Raw genomic sequence first — 13,786 nt, forward strand, 5'->3', positions numbered from 1 at the left:
GTAGGGAGAGATGGTGCCTATAGTAGCAGTGGGGGGATAATAGCCTCTGGGAAGGGACTGGGGCTGTGGGATAGCAGGTATAGTAGGGAGGCATTAGCCTTGGATGTGTACAGTATATGAATAGGTGCTCTCTCCGGTCTGCACAAACAATAGAACACATGTAAAGTTCCAGTTCTAGATATAAGCCAGTGAATGTCCCAAGGTGCCCTCCTGTACAAAAGTACCTTTGTTTTCCCAAGTCGGCAGAGACATGGCACAGGCAGTATAATACTATCATGTTATGGAGGCAGATATAGCGCTGAAGGTCACAATGCTCCCATTTATATAAGAGCAGATTAGTTTATCGCGCCTGCACTGAGGAAACGTGCAATTAGGCAGGGGCCCCGGCCTGCAACTGTGCTGTACCTTACAGAGCAAGGGGGCAGTAGAACTGGCAGCTTTGTCTCTATGATGTCACGGCCCCCGTTGATGACTCCATATCAGACCCACCAGGCTGGGAAAATAATGATGTCAGATGTGAGGATGGCAGTCTGGGATTTTTTTCTAAACAATGTTTCTGCCTTATATACATCCTGGGGGGGGGGGGGCGGTGTCTTTTATTTTATTTTTCTACCAATCTGATGTTAGGAAAATAAACTGCTGGGAAATTGTGTAGGAATCAGTCCCAGCCGGATGAGTTTATTTCTTTCCATGTGTCATGTAATTATCCAGTGTTTCTACATGGGGGGGATCTGATACAGATAAGCAGATAAAACCTGAACGGGGGCCCCTATATAACAAGATCATTGAAGGGGCAGTTAACCTTTGAATTAAAGTTTTAGCAAGGAGGTCCAAACAGGGGCACCTTCCCTGTGCTTTAAACACAATGGTGTCCTACAGAGCAGCAGTGGCCCAGCATAAAGGGTGTAACAGGGCAAGATGGCGACAGTAGCACTTATGTTGCCCAACTTATAGTCCTTCAGCTATACCTGATCGTTATAACCAAGGCTGCCCCCAGGGTGGTACAGTGGGTACTGCAATGAGAGGCACTGAGGCAGTGGGGGCCACAAGAGAAGCATACTGGGTAACCGCTGGGACACCGGAAAAATCCCAGTGGGCCCCGGTGGCCCTGACCCGACCCTTGCCGGCGCTCCCCCTGCCTGACCATTCCTCCCTTGATGCCAGTGTCGGACTGGCCCACCAGGATACCAGGAAAACTCCCGGTGGGCCCACGTGTCAGTGGACCCTCCTGCTCCTGACCATTTGGCCTACTTCATGGTCATTCCCTATTTCTAAATGGGAACAAAGAGGAGAAATAGATGGAAGGATAGATGCTAGCATGTAAATAAAAGAGACTAGGAGAATAAAGTGGTTGTGTGAGGAAAGGAGGAAAAATAGTTTGGAGAGTGGGCCCCATATTTAAAGTTTTCTGGTGGGCCCCTGAGGTCCCAGTCCGACACTGCTTGACGCGTTTAACTTACGCACGCTCAGGGGAAGATGTTGGGTGGGGGACCCTGCGGGAGGGGTTGGGGGGCCCCTGCAGGGGGGGTTAGGGGACGTGGCAACGGGGGCACCTGAAGGGCCCCTGGTGGGCCCTCCACCCCCCAGTCCGACCCTGGTAACTCAAGCTCAAGTAAGTGACAGCAGCACAGAGTATGTGCAGGGAATCAGCAGAAAAAAGATGGGGGGCTACTGGGGCATCTTTGGGGGCACAGATCTAGGGCTGTGGGTGCCTTGGGCTGGTACAGATTTTTGCTTTGCTTTTTTTTTGCTTTTCTAGCCAAATTCTTCTTGCATTTTCCCCCCCCATCCAAACTCAAGGCTGCCACAGGGGGCGTCAAAAAGGCTGGAAGCGCCCGTGAATTAACTGCAATTGGATTAGTCTGAACATAACCGATGAATGATGAATGAAATGATTTTGGCTGTAGGATAATGAGCTCTAAATGCTGGCTTTGCTATCGCTGGGCTGTAAGTGTGAGGGTGCCAATTGCTGATAGAATAAACACATATCCTTATTACTCAGCGCTGGGGCGTTGCTTGTTTGTATTTGTTTGCTGGATTGTGTAGAAGTCACAATAATATAAACTAGCCCTGATTGCTGACGTTATTGCATAGGCACACCTCAGGGGGTAAGTGCAACGGTGGCAGGGGGTCTCTTAGTGCTGGGGCATTTGAAATAAAAGGTGATAGGAATGGAATGGAGAAGACAATTACAATTACATGACACTAATTATACCAATATTTTGAGAATGAGAGGCCCTAAAAAAGATACGGAGCCTACAAACATCTGATTAAGGTCCCCATACACGGGCCGATTCTAGCTGCCGATATCAGCAGCTAATTGGCCTGTGTATGGGCACTACTGACGGAACTGCCTGACCAATATCTGGCCTGAAATCAGCCAGATTTTGATCCGGCAGGTTAGAAAATCTAGTCGGATCGGGGGCCGCATCGGCTCGTTGATGCGGTCCCCGGACCGACTTTACCTATGCCCCTTGTTATAATTAGCCTGGATTCTCCCAATATCGCCCATCTGTAGGTGGCCCGTGTATGGGGAGCTTTAGGCCACTACTGATCAATGTTTTCTGTGGAAGCCTTCAGATAGTGGTTACTACCCTGAGGCCCCACCCACAGGGTCACCATTAGTAACCATGTGGCCCCATATTAAGTTAGAAGGGCCCTCCTCAGGGTGCCCCAATTATTAGTCCTCTAGTCACCTTCCCCATCTAGGTTATGAGACCTGCTGAGATGAAGAATGAAGTCCCGGTGAAATAATGCCCCTGACCTGCCCTGGCCAACCTATGATTTGCATCGTTTAGGGCCCCAGAGTGGAATGGTCCCTGTACCCTAAAGGGCAATAGCTGAAGGTAGGAAGTGTGGGAGATGGCAGATATAGTAGAGTAAAATGGCAGTTGTAGGACAGGATACACAATAATTTGTATATCTGCTGCTGAACCTTCTAGCCTTCAGCTGTTGTTGAAGTCCAAGTTCTAGGCTAGGGCAACTGCCATTAGCCTGTCAGGGGATGCTGTCAGCTGTAATTCAAGGGCCACTGGGCGGCCTGTGCTATTTTATAGAAATATTAGGTCCCGTGCAAGGGCCCTGTCTGAAGAAAAGGTTTCTTTTAATGCCAATACAGGTATCTGTAGGCACTGGGTGGCACTCCTGGCACCGACTGACCACTCTACACTACACATGTATGCTTCCTAGCCAAGGGGGCTGCACGCCCTCAGTGGGAAAGCCTTTCCCTGGCAGGACCCTCTCCTTGTTTGTCGTATCTTTGCAGTTCTCAGGGTGTGAGGGAGAGGATTAATTGTGTATTGTCTCCATCCTGATGGTGTAATCTTGTGTGTGCACAGGGGCGGGGGGGGGGGGGGGTTGGCACGGAACAAAGGAATCGTTGGGACGGTTTTGCAGTCTCTAAGTGCTGCCTGGGAGATGCTTTGCAACCCCCCCCAAAAAAAACTTGGCTCATGAGATGTCAGCGCTCTGAGGTTGGAGCCTGATTTTCTGAGACCCTGAGAACATCCGTCCAAACACAATATAATCAACCAGCTCGGAATTAAAAACTCCTTTTCACCACAACACTTCCAATCTTTTACTGCCAAAGGGGCCTGCCATGAATTGTCACTCAGTAGAATGTGGCCCCTCTGGCACAGGAAGAGTTGGCTCCTCAGCCCCTAAGTCTTGGCACCTTATATGAATCCTCATGGGTCTTGTTCTCTGTGTGGAAGGTTTTATTCCCCCCCGTAGCAAGACATCAACCACATTTACCATAAGATACGGATGTAGCCCAGAAGGTACAGGCACAATCCAAGGAAATAAGCTTGGCACCCCTCGGGGAATTAGAGGTTTTAGCAATGGATGAAGCCTAGAAGCCCCAGAATCTCTCAGCAGCTGAATGGTACATGGGGCACTCCTTGGCCTCCCTTGGTGTAGATGCTGTTAAACTGCAACTTCTAGCATCCTATCCAGAATAACTACCCGACAAAACCCGGCACAGGCAATTTTATGTACTGTCTTATGGCAGTACAGCAGTTTCCAGAATGACCCGTCATTTGGTCGGGGCCCTCCTTAGCTCACAACTAGTCAACCTATACAGTCATAGTTCCAAAAATATCTAAGAAGGCAAATAAGCGTTCACCCCCCAAATCTTACTCCAAGTGACCTTTAAGCTGGGCTTCCAAGCAACAAGCTAGGCATTCTCCCCAAATCTCTCCTTAACGGGCCTCTAGTTTGCCCCTCCCAGCCAAGTTATGAGCCCCCTCTACGGGAACCACTGATGTAGAGAGTAATGGATAGTGATTTTGGGTACTTTGTTACTGGGTCTTTAGCATGGAAGACTGTGCCATTACCTTAAAATCACATGAGGTGGTTTCCCCCACGCCCGTAGGAACTGCCTGGTCCTTTCTACATTGGCTTGCATTATTAGCACAACATTAGCCCCGGGGGCCAATTTTCTGTGTGGGTTACATACATTGGACATACAGAGTAACATATAAAGCAATTAATAACTGATACAAGAGGTGAAGAGGGCCCTGCCCAAAAGAGCTTACTATCTACAAGATCAACATGATGTGATTTGGCATGTGGTTGCCCAAACCGAGCTTGTGTATGCCCAGCTGTAGTAGCCATTTCACTAAGCACTGCATATGATTTTAAAGAAAAGGCTCCAAATGTTATTCTTGGATGATAGTTTCCCTCTAATGATATTTTGAACATGTTGTTAATATGAAATGCTCTTTTCCGTCCCCAAATAGCAGAAGGGCTTGTGTTTGTTTGGAGAGAGAGGATTTCAGTGCTGTAGCCCCGGGGCTCTCTCACTCAGAATATGTTTTGGGAATAAACAATGAGTGGCGAATTCAAATGCAAATGAAGGGAACTGGCCGGGGCCGACTAATTCATCAGCCATTCTTCACTTCTAGATTGCATTAAAATAGACCCCATGAGGTAAGCCGGGCAGGATGGTGCGTTTGGGGTTGGCCGGCTTATTTAATTGTATCTGTCCTTATGTGTCCAATGAACTCATATAGGGAAACTGAGCTATTCATGTAAAATCAGAGTAAAACTTGTGCAAAATGTCTCTTTGCGCCCAAGAATAGACTCACACCCTTGGACTGCGGGATTTGAAAAAGAAACGCTACTGACATAATGAGCTCAGTCTAACAGCAATCTCTCCCATTGGCTTCTGTGTGCCAGGCAGATTAGAGAGGGCGGAGTTTATTACAACAAGGGTGTAACTAGGAAGGAGGATCTAATTAAAGATCCTCCCATAATTGCAATGAGAAGCTCCTCCCATGCAGGGGTGTAACTACGGGAGAGCAAGGGCCCATGATGCCACCTAGGCACCAGTCATTAGTAACCCCCCCCAGATGGTGGAAGTGACATCACTTCCATTCAGATTGAAATTGTAGGATAAAGCCCTAAAAATAACAAATGGGAGGATGTTCTGAACATGAAATAAGTTGGCAGACACCAATCGTATGAAAGTGACTTCCTTGGTAGGTCCCCGAAGGCAGCATTGGTCTGGGCCACCGGGGTACTGAGAAAAAACCCGTTGGGCCCCGGTGGCCCAGATCCGATCCCCACCCCAGGGTGCTCCCGCGATCTGCCATCTTCCTCCCCCGACACGCCGCAGGTACGTTTCTATCAGGAGTGCTCGGGAGAGGAGGTTGGAGGGTGTTGGGGGCCTCTGGGGGGAATAAAGGTGGCAGGGGCCATTGGGGGGTGCAGAGGCCCCTCAGGCAGAAGCCCCAGTGAGCCCTGCACCACCAGTCCGACCCTGGCCCTAGGATATCGGCAGATACACAATACATGCGCAGATTTCATTCATTTTCATTTGTTTGACTGACTAAACAACTAATTGCCATTGTACGAAAATTATCGGGACAATAATTGTGAGCCCCCACATGGACTGAAAATTGCACAAAACTGTGTTTTGTACGATTATATTGGTGCATGTATGGCCAGCTTACCCTTGGGTTTGTACAACTCTCTGTAGGTGCCATTGGGAGGGAGATCAAAAGCTTTCTTATCCCCCCTAAGACATAAACCACTTAGTCCCCCCTGTGATCCAATTGGTAGATAATTAAAGAGATAGTGCCCATATCTGTCTCTTTGAAGATGGTATTCACCTCATCATTAGCGAATAATCTGATTGTAAACAAAATGAATGAGCGGCATAGACATGCAATGAGCTGTGTGAAAGGGACTTTGCACTGACCAATTAGGGAGTTAGGGAACAATACATGCTTTGTGTTGCCTTTTCTACCTGATACAATAAAGGTACCCCTTCCATGTCTCAAAGGTGCTTCACTCTTATGGCTTGGTAAAGCTGAGCAGGCGTTCCACCATTTCTTCTCTAGGGGCATTGTTTCTGTATGAGGATACCTCAGTCGAGCAGTCATGGCCGCTCCAACTCATCTGAATATACACAAATGTGCAGATAATGTTTGTAATTCAACATATGAGCCTTCAGTTGAGGGAGTGGATATCACCGAGCAGGCACTCATTGAGCAAATCTTCAGGCACAATTCTTGATTTAATAGTAACTTTATTGGGGTACCATAATCGCCTTACGCGTTTCGTGTTTACAGACACTTAATCATAGGCCAATTGTGCTGCAAATGTGTCAGATTGGCCAATATCAATGCAACTGTGTGCAACTGCACGTAAGTTCTGGTATTTGACATGGTATGACATGGTAAAATTGAGCGCCACCTGTGGGTTGGGGGTAGGACTTTCAGATGCGGGTATAGATGCGGGTCACAGGTCTATATATATAATCTATATTTTACTCCTTTAAAAATAAAATGTAAACGTTTATTTTTCTACCACCGCCCACTTTTGATGATGTCACTTCCTGAGTAATGGTGGTCAGTGGGCCGCAGACTGGGTTTGCGGATAAAGGTGGCCCTTAGACCGATTCGGCAGCTTATCGGCCCGTGTATGGGCAGCAACAACGGGCCTCCCCGACTGACATCTGGCCTGAAATTGGCCAGATATCGATCGGGCAGGTTAAACTATTTGGTCGGATTGGGGACCGCATCGGCTCGTTGATGTGCCCCCCAAACCAACTGCGCCAATTGCCGCCGTCATAATTCGATTGTTTGGCCCCAGGGCCAAACGATTGAATTAGCCTACATTTTCCTGATAATGCCCACCCGTAGATGGGAGATATCGGGAGAAGATCCGCTCGCTTGGCAACATCACGAAGTGAGTGGAACTGAAGGTGTATGGGCACCTTAAGGCAGCTGAGGTCCTTCAGACCAATTTGGCAGCTTACTTGCCCATGTATGGGGACCCCTAACGGGCCTACCTGACCAATATCTGGCCTAAAATTGGGCAGATGTCGACTGGACAGATTTGATTTTCCCTTCGGATATGGGACCACTTAAACTCATTGATGCAGTCCTATTCTCCTTCCATCGGATTACACCAATATCACCCACTTTAGGTGGGCATATCCATGGACAGGTCATTTGGCGACCTAACCAAACAAATGGCTCTTATAGTGTATGGCCACCTTAATATGGCACATAGGACAACATTGTGTATAACCCACAGACGACAACAGCATTTATTGTTTAACAAGCGGCAGGGCCCCTTCAGCTTCAGCTGCCGTCTAGAACCTGGGCTAAGGTACGAGTCTGAGTCTCATGGTGTTTGGGTGGTGAACTGTGGGCAGCAATTTGTTAAAGGAAAACACCTTTTTGGGGTAAGAGAGCTCCTTGTTGTAGCACCGTGCCTTACCCAGAGCCAGAAGTCTAGTCTGCACCGAATCCTGCGACCCACGGGAGCTGCCAATAAAAACACCCAGATAGTTTGTAAATGCCAATGATTTCATAGACAGGTGTGTTTGGAAAGGTTTCTGGGGGGGGGGGGGGGGGGGGGGCAAACAAAAAGGGAAAATCCCCAGCAGTCACAATCCATATATATATATATATATACAGTATATATCAATAGGAGAGGGTTTGAATAAACAGATCAGTAATAAAAAATAACAAAAAAACAACAATGTCATATGTCATACTCAAAGTTACACTGAAAGTGAGCTACCAAATAGTACACGGTCTTGCCTACCTGCATTTATGTGATGGCTAACTGCGCTTTTCTGCATAAAGTACAAAGTGCAGGGAACACGGATGCCGAGGAGTAATGGAATAAAGCGTTTGCTCAGAGACCCACAGAGCTAATAATCACCCGGGCAGGAGAATGTCCACCATTGTGCCGCAATGCGTTTCATATAACAGTGTGACCACTGTGACAGAAGGCTGGTCTATAAGGAGGGAAGGAATCCCTGCCATAAAGCAAGGCCCAACTAAAGGAGACATCACCAGCCGATTCCAATACACATTTTAATAATATGTATCATTATTTATCCAGCAATACTTTACTTTACTAAACATCTCTTCCTGTGATTGGCTGGTGGGATAATAGGATAATGGGATAATCGCGACAGATCTGGCGTGGAGCAGGAACGGACTATGTGTCCCTCCGAAATGACTTGGTTGGGTCCCAAGATAAATAAATGCTATGGCAACTCCCCTTCCTGCCTCTGTTTATTATTAGTCAATTGGGGCAGTCTGGGCCACTTACCCTTCTCTTCCAAATGTTACAAACAGTTCCACCTTTTCTCTGCTGCGGCACCGAAGCCTCCAGTTTCAGGGCATTATGTCCCATAGCCTCAGAGCTGAAATGCACTCTTACCCAAATGACTATCCTTTGTGTATATAGAACCGACATATTCACAGATCTAGAGCTTACAATCTAATGTATGTATAACGGACATATTCACAGATCTAGAGCTTACAATCTAATGTACGTATAACTGACATATTCACAGATCTAGAGCTTACAATCTAATGTACGTATAACTGACATATTCACAGATCAAGAGCTTACAATCTAATGTATGTATAACGGACATATTCACAGATCAAGAGCTTACAATCTAATGTACGTATAACGGACATATTCACAGATCTGGAGCTTACAATCTAATGTATGTATAACTTTCACATACGCTATGGTCATTTTTATCTAGAAAAACTCCACGTCAGCACAGGGAAAACATACAAACTCCATGCAGGTAATAACCTGGTACCACCATGATGCCCGTGTAATCTTGATGCCAACTAATAAATGGGGCTTATGGCGCATGTGTTTTTTTGGACTTAGTGTTTGTCTTGTGTCCATCATGCTCTGCTGTGCCTACTAACTGCCAACTCTTCCTACCTGTACCTGCTGCTCCTTGTGACCCCCACTATGTAAGGGACAGTGTCTGGGAGTCAAAATAGGCCCTGGTATTTCATGTACAGAGAAGCCCAAACAGCCCCCCACTAGCCCAATAAATAGTGAGTGTCTATGGCATCTTACAGCAGCCCCTCTGGCATTTGCCAGAACCCACAGATTGCCAGTCCGGGCCTGAGTGTCACTATTTATATAGATTGTAAGCTCTACGGGGCAGGGACCTCCTTCCTCTTGTATCCTCGACTCTCAACTTATTGCTGCTGTATTTATCTGTATTTATTATTATACTTTGTATTTATCTATTATCTTATTAACACCCTGTTTGTATTAATCTATTCTACTGTACAGCGCTGCGTACATAAGTAGCGTTTTATAAATAAAGATATACATACATACACACATATTTGTACCCTTTCAAGACACAAATTATCTGTACAGTAGAACTTTCCAGCCTTCCTTTGACAATGACTGTATTTTAGATTGTAAGTTCTTTGGTGCAGAGGCTTACTCTTACTTTATATAGCTGGCATTTGCCAGGACCCACAGATTGCCAGTCGGGGCCCGAGTGTCCCTATTTGTACCTTTTCAAGACACTAATCATCTATACAGCAGAACTTTCCAGCCTCCCTTCGACAGTGACAGGATTTTAGATTGTAAGTTCTTTGGTACAGAGGCTTACTTTATATAGCTGGCATTTGCAGAATCCACAGATTGCCAGTCTGAGCCTGAGTGCTGCAATCTGTACCCTTTCAAAGCACTTTTTACCAATCACCTATTCAGTAGAACCTATAGAACCTTCCAGCCTCCCTATAGCAGTGACAGTTACAGGATTGTAAGCTCTTTGGCACAGAGGTTTATTTTCTACTTTGTATAGCTGAATATAATTAGTAGCGCCATAAAAATATTACTTATAATATATTTATAATTAGGCAGTAGAAGATTATTTTTCTCTTGTTAACATTGCCAACCCTATTGCCCAATGGCGATGCAAGTACACAGTATGACATCACTAAAATACTGTGACCTCACCGGTGATCTTAATTTTTTTTTTGTTTGTTTAATGATGAGGGGGGTATGAAGAGAAGATAAATATTAGGAGAAGGAGATGGAAAATGGGAGAGAAAGAGAGCGCACATAGCATAGTAATTCCAATACAAACAAACCTTCCCCAGTCTGTGCAGTGATGTATGCCAAAGTGTGGGGCAGGCACAGGGGGAGGGCCAGCAGGGCTTGGGGAAGGGAGACTGGGCCAGGGGAGAGGAGCTGCTCCAGCATTGGATGAAGGGAGGGATGAAGGCTCAGGTTCCAGACAGAGGGGAGTGACTCAGGGAGGAGGAAGGGGCTGGGAGTGAGGATGAGGAGTGAGGGGGAGGGAGGGAAAAGTCACACAGACTTTCCATTGCCCCTCACACACGGGATCTACACTGGGTTGCACCTCTCACACATCCACTTTTGGGAACTTTCCCTACCTATTACCTTATTGTTTGTGGCTGCACTGCTGCCTGGAAGGGCTTGGCTTGCCTGGATAGCACTTACCGGGATTCCTATGCACTGAACCTTGCGGGATTCATCACTGTGGGACTATCAGGGGATTGGTGATTCACTCAGAGAGAAAAGAAATCACAGAGAACTTACTCATTCACCCTGCAAAGGGGATTCTGCCTGTTCCCCTCTTTGGAACCTCACTGGCTTTGGCTGCTGCTGGTTACCGGGCTCTGAGTCGGGATCGGGACTCGCTCACCCTGCGCTCGGAGGGATACGTATTTCTCATTGGCTGAAACGGGACTTGGGAATCTGTCCCCTGGGACACACGGAGTCTTGCCAGGCACACGCCTGATGCAGGGCTGAGGGGATTTTCTTACACCGCCATCTCTCCAGGTAATGCCAACAAACCCGCAACGTTGTAACTCTAGGAGGGGCTTCTCAGCCTAATAGAACTGGGGTACAGACCCCCACAGGGGATATACCTGTGTCATGTCATTGGTTAAACTTGTCTAAAACTCCTTGCTTTAATCAGGTAATGAGGAAATCGCTGTGCGTAATTGGAAGCGCAATGCGTTAAATTCGCTTTGCCGCACAAAACCGCTGCAGGGTGATGTTTGTTGCATATTTTACTTTATGGTCTTTATTTATGGGAGCAATGCATGATAATGTGGGTTGGTGTTTTAGAACATTTAAAACAGCTTTAGATCGTTATGAATTTTGAAAAACATGGACTTTTGCCCAGCTTGTATTTATTGCTGAAGTGAATGGTACTCAAGTGCCTACAAGAAATTGGGTTTAAATATTAAAGCTTTCTGGCATGTTTGGCCACTATGAGGCGCTATATTATTGGAGTGAGTGGATAATATTTAATTTTACCCCTGCCATGCAAGCTGTGTGGTAGCTCCCAGGATTGATGTTGGAAAGTTGTTGTAGAAGGCGCTATGTCTATGTGTTATTATAATTGTTATAGACAAATGGGATCAAAGCAATCATATTTCCCAAACTAAGAAAAGCTGGTAATTAATGGTCAAACTTGGGTGATAATGGTCAGCCATTGGGCAGCCTACAAGTGAGCGGCTTTTGACTGCCCAAAGCCTGTTGCAGTTGAACAACACCTTGTGTCTCAACCCTTTCTCCTTGTAGATTGTAAGCTCTTTTGGGCAGGGCTCTCTTCACCTCCTGTATCGGTTATTGATTGCTTTATATGTTACTCTGTATGTCCAATGTATGGAACCCACTTATTGTTCAGCGCTGCGGAATATGTTGGCGCTTTATAAATAAATGTGAATAATATGGAGGGCCACTGCGGCCTGCATTATGGTATGCAACAAAGCATGCTTTGCCCCAAGTAGGTTTATGAATGTAACATATAAACATAGGCCCTTGGTCATGACCAGACAGTCTAAATGCCACTCTCACTATTATCTGATGCTTATAGCTTACTGGGGAATTCTGGGAGTTCCAGATCAGCTGGAGGGCTGCAGGCTGGACAAACAACATTGCAGAATGTGGATTTGCTTTTACAGGTTACAATGTTATACCCGTGGGTACCCCTTGTGCAGTAGGGGAGTGCGACTCCTGATTGCTCCTAAATGCTCGCTAAACAATAGGGTCTTTCTTTGTACAGTTATGTATCACAATGGGCACGAATGCTGGAACCCACCGGGTCTGATGGACCGGTTGCTATGTATATGCATAGAGCAGAGCCACAAGCCACATTTACATTTCCACTGTGTACATACGTAGGGCTGGACAAGTAAAGGGTCATGGAACCAATGCAGGATCCATTGCGTGCCTTTGCCCTAGGGTTTGACAGGACTGTTTAGGTGCTAAGATGCTCGAGGGGCCCAGTACAAGGGGCACGGACAGTCTGAGTAGTAGTGTGTATGTACCCTCGCTATGTCTGTGTTTGCATTCATGTACTAACGCTATCTTGTAAAGACTGTTTTATGTAAAATGTCCTGGGGGCAATAATGCACCCCCAGGTCCTCATATTTTGGATATTTGCATGAATATTTTACATGTTCTCCTCCTGCTGAGCCTAATATTGCCTGCCCCACAGCAGCCCCTTCGGCTTTTAATTCTCTTTATTTGTCCTCCTTTATTTTCTACGCAAAACTCGGCAACATCAGGGTTGGGGGGGGTGCTTCCTACAGGTTAAACGAACTGCCGATCCATTAATGACAGGTTTATAGTCTGCATCGGGCAAGGAAGAAAGGGGCTAGGATTCTACCCGTGAGAGAGGCCTGTTAGGTGTTTAGCACCCACACAGCGGGCAAAGCCACAGACGCATTACAGGCCCCTGAACGCAGCCCAACAAAAGCTTCACATTTTGGAAAATTCAGGTTTTCTTTATCATTATAAAAAAAATCCTTGCAAAACATTCCTTTGTCCCACCGGCCGTGAATTCCTAACCCAGTCAGCGTGGTATCTGGTGTTAATCAAGGAACTGACTTGAAGGCTGTTTGTAAAGGGGGAAAAAATCCATCTATAATGTAAAGGTTCCAGGGGCTGCATGTAAAATCCCTGTGTGCCAACTGCTCTTGGGACTGTGCGTTGGTGTTTGCATTTTGTTGTGAAGCTCCATTGTACCTTGGTGTCGGAGCTTGGTCTAAAAAGATAACAACCCTTTTACAAATCTCCGTACTGGATGTGTTAAGTGTGAAAAAGTGCATTGTGGAGCCCTCATTAAATGTACATTGTGTGCTGGAATCTGGGGTGCATACAATGGGGGAATCCGTGGCCAAGAGGGAGGCTGAATTCCTTGGCTTTATATGAGAGTGTACATGGTGCCCCCGCTCATTGTGCGGGTTTAATGGGGGTTGCACTAAAGCCCCTTGATAAGTAGGGATTGAGGCACGGTCTCCCCTTCTGTGGAATCTCAATTAAAATGCAGATTAGGGCTATTTTCTGATCTTGGCCAAACCTTTAGATAATAGAAATCTATGGTGGAGTGCTGGGGGAGGAAGCCAAAAACTTCTTGGAAAGAAATGAGAAATTCTATATGGGATTTAAATGCACAAATAAGAGCGCCAGCACTGTGCCTTCCAGGGATTTAGCAGGTTTCAGG

The 13,786-nt window shown here is 46.4% G+C and overlaps 1 protein-coding gene across 4 annotated transcripts in view; it reads left to right on the forward strand.

Annotated features, from left to right (window-relative positions):
- The first annotated feature begins 10,591 nt into the window (after positions 1-10,591).
- Positions 10,592-13,786, forward strand: part of fgfr2 (fibroblast growth factor receptor 2) — a 68,469-nt gene continuing 65,274 nt past the window's right edge. For 2 of the 4 annotated variants that reach the window (XM_012965896.2, XM_012965898.3), the window contains exon 1: positions 10,592-11,109. The gene's annotated coding sequence lies outside the window, so the exon portion shown is untranslated. The remainder of the gene's footprint in view (positions 11,110-13,786) is intronic. The other 2 variants (XM_012965899.3, NM_001102856.1) reach the window with 2 other exon arrangements.

This window comes from Xenopus tropicalis, chromosome 7 (assembly GCF_000004195.4).
Source record: "Xenopus tropicalis strain Nigerian chromosome 7, UCB_Xtro_10.0, whole genome shotgun sequence".
NCBI classification, from domain to species: domain Eukaryota; kingdom Metazoa; phylum Chordata; class Amphibia; order Anura; family Pipidae; genus Xenopus; species Xenopus tropicalis.